Source organism: Gordionus sp. m RMFG-2023, chromosome 2 (assembly GCF_954871325.1).
Source record: "Gordionus sp. m RMFG-2023 chromosome 2, tfGorSpeb1-WG-v2, whole genome shotgun sequence".
Taxonomy (NCBI): Eukaryota; Metazoa; Nematomorpha; class Gordioida; order Chordodea; family Parachordodidae; genus Gordionus; species Gordionus sp. m RMFG-2023.
In genome coordinates, this window is record NC_088776.1 from 19707327 (window position 1) to 19713326 (window position 6000).

A 6000-nucleotide genomic window follows, 5' to 3' on the forward strand; every position below is an offset into this window, starting at 1 on the left:
ATTTTTCTTACAACTTTTTACGATTTCTTTACTTTATTTTTCTTACTATATATTTTCTCAATTAATTTTTCTTCTCATTTTTGAAATTCTTTTGTCTTTTTAAAAATAATTTATAAATTTTCCGTTATTTTTCTTCACCTCTGTCGTTACTTATTTTTCATCATACATACAATATTCTTTTTATGACTTTTTCTCCTCTAATTAAATTCTTTTACATATATTTCTAACCTTTTCAATCTCTTTAAGTAATTTTTAATCTTTATTTTTTTTATCTTTTCTTTTTTTCTTCTCATTTTTGATAATTCTTTTTAGGAGTTATATTTAATTTTTACTAAATTTTTGGCAAACAATTTTTTTATATAATTTTTTACATATCAAATTGTTTAATTACAATTGCTAAATTAAATTAATCGTTTGGTTATTATAATGTACCTTTTAGAGATTAAATAAATTTGAACTATAATACCAAACGATATATAAACTAATAAAATATAATCATTTTTAAATTCTTTTTTTAAATTTTAATATTTATGCAAGAAGCATTATATTTTTGAGCAAGAAAATAATTTTTTTGTAATTATTTTTAATACAATATTCTTTGATTTATGAATAAACGTAAAATAATGTAAATGTTATAATCTAAAGGATTTTATTTTTTGTTATTCCTTCCATTTGTTGAGTATATATCTGGGATGTGAACCCTTCAACAAAAAAAAGGGTCCAGGTCCGGGTACAGGAATAAAATTTGAAAGCCCCGGGTCCAGGGTTCGGGTTCAGGGAACATAAAAATAATGATTTAAAATAAGATTTTTTTTTATTCATTTATTATTATACTAGTTGATAACCCGTCAAAAATGACGGGGAATATTATTTTTAATGAAGCAATATCTCTTAGTAGCACCTTAAATAGTATCATTATTTACCAGAGCTCCTGTTAGTCAGAATTGTCAGCGATCATATTAGGAGACCAACCAGGTTCACCATGAGGGAATAGTATAGGATAAACCATGGGGTCTAAATTTGGGCTCAATACATTAAGAATAATGAGATCGTTGTCATTAGATTTAGGATAGACTTTAATATCTCTTTTGAAAGGAGGCTCTCCATCTTCATTATTGAAAATCATAGCTACGTCATCCATAGGATGGTAAATTATAACGGCGTCGATCGCTAGAACGATCTCCTTTAAAGATCATATTAATGGTTGGGAGTTTTGTATTAGAAGTAGTTGCTAATTCTAATGCAGATTGATGGACTTCACCTAATGTCTTAAAACTAAGAGCATAGGGGTTAATTTGTCGTATTAACTGATCTAATTGCTTTATAATATCTTTATTACATTTACTATTTGCTGGATGGTGTATACGCTTATCTATAGCCTGTGTCGTATCTAACACGTATAACTGGGCATAAGTAGGCAAAGCATTAGAAGGTGGGTATAAATTAGATGTGCGGTGATATATTTGACCGTGCACTTTGAAACAATAAAGGCCACTACCTGTAAGATCCGAAATTTTTGCGCCCATCGATGCAAAAGCTACTGCTGAATTATAAGAACGTATGTTCTTCATAAAATTATTATGTAACTTATCTTGAGGGTTTGATATAAGATTTTTTAAATAAGGAGGATATGGTATTTGGGTAAGGATAACCTTCCCTTTATGACAGCACCTGTGTGAATTTACCGTCGGTCGGTCTCTCAGCTATGAAATTCATGGAAAAACAAAATTGACATATGATATTCATAGGCCCGCAAGTATGTTCAGTTATTAAGTGAATATCATTAGTATTAAAATGTGTTAAATTACTTCTATTTTTAAGAATAGATGTATAGGTGGTGGGGAAAATCTGTTTAAGCTTTAGACGAAAACGGGCAGCACATGCCCGCATCCTAGCAGTTTTAGTTGATATATCAATAGGAAAAGGTTTATTTAAATTAATACTTTGAGGTGTAGGTACTAAAGCTACTATAGGTTTGGGTTTCTTGGATTTTATATGACTTCGCACTTTACGACCACTTTCCTTAAAATAAAAATATTTTATCTAAATTATTGGAAAATAAAACTTCTTTTGTTATGTTTAATCTTTTTCTATTTCCCAAAATAGAAGTGTAAGAGGTAGGGAAGATTTGTTTAATTTTTTGATGAAAACGGCTTATGCATGCGCTAATCATAGCAGTTTTAATTGATAAATCAATTGTGGGAGATATAAATTTGAATTAGGATTATGAGTTGTAGTTAATGAAACTAATTTAGGATTATTATATTTGGATTTTATGTGATTCCGTAATTTGCGGATACTTTCCTTTAATTGTTTGGGAGATTGTCTATTTTCCATAGTATTCTATTTATTAACGTTACATAGAATAAAAATTAAATATTATTTTCAAATAACTGGTAACACAAAAAAATTCCTAAATCTAGAAATGAACGTTTTCGTATCTTGGTAATGTTAATTTTTTTTCTATCAACTTTCCTATCATCTTAACGTTAATTTTTTCACTTTCCTATCTCCTAATGTTAAAATATCTTTTTTCTATCACCTTTCCTATCAATCATCTTAATGTTAAATAAATTGAGAGCTATTATTATCTCGTTAATGTAAAAAATTTTTTATGGCAACACTGGGATTCGAACTCGCAACCTATCGTTCGGAAGACAAACTTTTTTCCATTAAGCCCCCCCCCCTTCAATATTATATTTTGATATATTTGTATATATATGAAACTCTTTTTTTTATAAAATTAACTTAATTTAATTAGAATGACGGGTTGATGGGCAATTATTAAGTTAGGTGTATATGATACTAAATATGCTTTATTAATATATTTTATAAAAATATTAAAATTTAGGAGAAAAAGAGGTAAAATTGTTACAATGTAACACGTGAACATTAAGGGTATAAGAAATATCAAAATTTAAATTGTGATAGAAATCATATTGGCTAAAATTTAAAATAGAGATCCTTGAAAATTTAATTTTAAATATGGGATATAGATATTGGTCTGAAAATTTTTTTTTACAAACATAGCCAGGCCTGATCAAAAAACCAAGTCCCATGCAACTTTCATTTTTTTTATTTTGATTTAATAACAATGTCTTAAATTTAATTTTAATATTCCATTTATTTCTATTGTGGGTAATTACTAATTAGTTATGTGTATATGATAAGAAATATGCTTTATTAATATATTTTATAAAAATATTAAAATTTAAGAGAAAAAGAGGTAAAATTGTTGCAATGTAACCCGCGAGCAAGCATTATGGGTATTAGAAATATCTGGGTAAAATTTAAAATAGAGATTCTTGAAAATTTTTTAATTTTAAATATGGGATATAGACATTGGCCTGATATTTTTTTTTGCAGACATAGCCAGGCCTGATCAAAAAACCAAGTCCAATGCAACTTTTATATAATTTTCATTTATTTTTTATTGTAATTTAATAACAATTTCTTAAATTTAATTTTATATTCCATTTATTTCTATTGTAATTTAATAACAATGTCTTAAATTAAATTTTATATTTAGATTTTAGAATAAAATTTAAAATTGTGATAGATATCATATTAAGTAAAATTTAAAATAGAGATAACATTGGCCGGGAAATTTTTTTTCGCAGACATGGCCAGGCCTTATCAAAAAACCAAGGCCTATGCGACTTTCATATTCTGATTGTATTTTTAAATGAATTATGGGGCTGGGCTTGGGAATTTTTTTATTATTAACTATGAGTCAGACATTGAACTAAACAAATTTTATTGCAGGCCTGGGCTCGGCCTGATCATAGATCATAAGATCTAAATTTTAATAATTACTTTTATGAAATTTTAATCAAGAATGAAGGAAGCATGATAAAAATGGGTAGCTAATGTCATTTTAAGAGATTCCAATATTGTTTGGGGTGTATTGTGTTATTTTTGTTTGTCAAATAGCTAAATATAATTTAAAGAATAGTTATAAGATCTAAATTTTAATAATTACTTTTATGAAATTTTAATCAAGAATGAAGGAAGCATGATAAAAATGGGTAGCTAATGTCATTTTAAGAGATTCCAATATTGTTTGGGGTGTATTGTGTTATTTTTGTTTGTCAAATAGCTAATAATTTAAAGAATAGTTATAAGATCTAAATTTTAATAATTACTTTTATAAAATTTTAATCAAGAATGAAGGAAGCATGATAAAAATGGGTAGCTAATGTCAGGGTGTATTGTGAGATTTATTTTTGTTTGTCAAATAGCTAAATATAATTTAAAGAATAGTTATAAGATCTAAATTTTAATAATTACTTTTATAAAATTTTAATCAAGAATGATGAAGGAAGCATGATAAAAATGGGTAGCTAATGTCAGGGTGTATTGTGAGATTTATTTTTGTTTGTCAAATAGCTAAATATAATTTAAAGAATAGTTATAAGATCTAAATTTTAATAATTTACTTTTATGAAATTTTAATCAAGAATGAAGGAAGCATGATAAAAATGGGTAGCTAATGTCAGGGTGTATTGTGAGATTTATTTTTGTTTGTCAAATAGCTAAATATAATATAAAGAATAGTTATAAGATCTAAATTTTAATAATTACTTTTATGAAATTTTAATCAATAATGAAGGAAGCATGATAAAAATGGGTAGCTAATGTCATTTCAAGAGATTCCAACGGTATAATTAATTGAATGACGGTAAAAATATATTGGTGAGAAATTCAAAAATTACGTCAAAATTAGGCGCATGCGCAAAGTATATAAAGCTTCATATATATACACAAATATATCAAAATATAATATTGAAGGGGGGGCTCAATGGTAAGAACGTTTGCCTACCGAACGATAGGTCGCTAGTTCGTCGAATCTATGTTTTGCCATAAAAAAATTTTTAAAAAAAGTTTTAACATTAGCGAGATAATAATAGCCCTCGATTTATTTAACATTAAGATGATAGGAAAGTTGATGGAAAAAAAATATTTTAACATTATGAGATAGGAAAGTGAAAAAATTAACGTTATGAAGATAGGAAAGTTGATAGAAAAAAAATTAACATTACCAAGATACGAAAACGTTCATTTCTTGAATATGGCTATTATATATATAGATTTCTATATATCATAATTTACAAATGAAAAATTTAATAAAATAATTTATATTTTAAATGTTTTATTCTCGCACAATCATAATATCTTCTAAAATATCATCCTTGAGATTTCCACGTAAAGTAGACAATATCTATTTCAAAGATGAAAATTCACGTTCTACCCTTACCTAAAATAGATAGTTATCTTTATAAAATTATTGTACTTGTGTCGCTGGTGCAGCCATGAAGATTCTAGATAAGATATATAATTCTGGATATATTGAAAAATTTTCTTCCCAGAATTTTAAAATATTATATCCTTATTTATTCTCTTAACTTCTGAGAACTTTACTATTAAAGTTGCAATGGGCATTTTTTGATCCTCCTTTCTATCTGATGATAATTTGACCTTTTTTTTCTCTATCTAAAAGTAAAATTTCAAGATCATAAATGTTGCTATCATAATTATTATTATTATCACTATAACCAATAGTATTGTCGTAGTCTTCAATATATTATAAATAAAGGAGTTTTGCATATGCAATGAATCCTTAAAATGGTCTTTAGTCATTTGTTTTTGGTAAATACTCAATAAAACTTGTTATCGAGGGTCTAAATATATAGAAGCGTATACAACACTATTTTCAAATATTGTTGCTCTCGAATTTTCATGTTTTCTTCGTATAAAAAGGACTGTAAATTTTTCTAAATCTAATCGGCGTATAATCCATATTCCATACAAATCAAATAAACATAATTGTTCTGATTGTAATTTTAATATTGTTATTTTTAAAGGAACTAAACTAATACACTAGTAAGGTCCTTTATTTGGTACCAATCATCTTCCGACAAAATGACTTTACATGCTCCTATAATAAAATCATTACAGAAATCTTTCAAACTTAATAGCATATTAATAAATTTACATAAT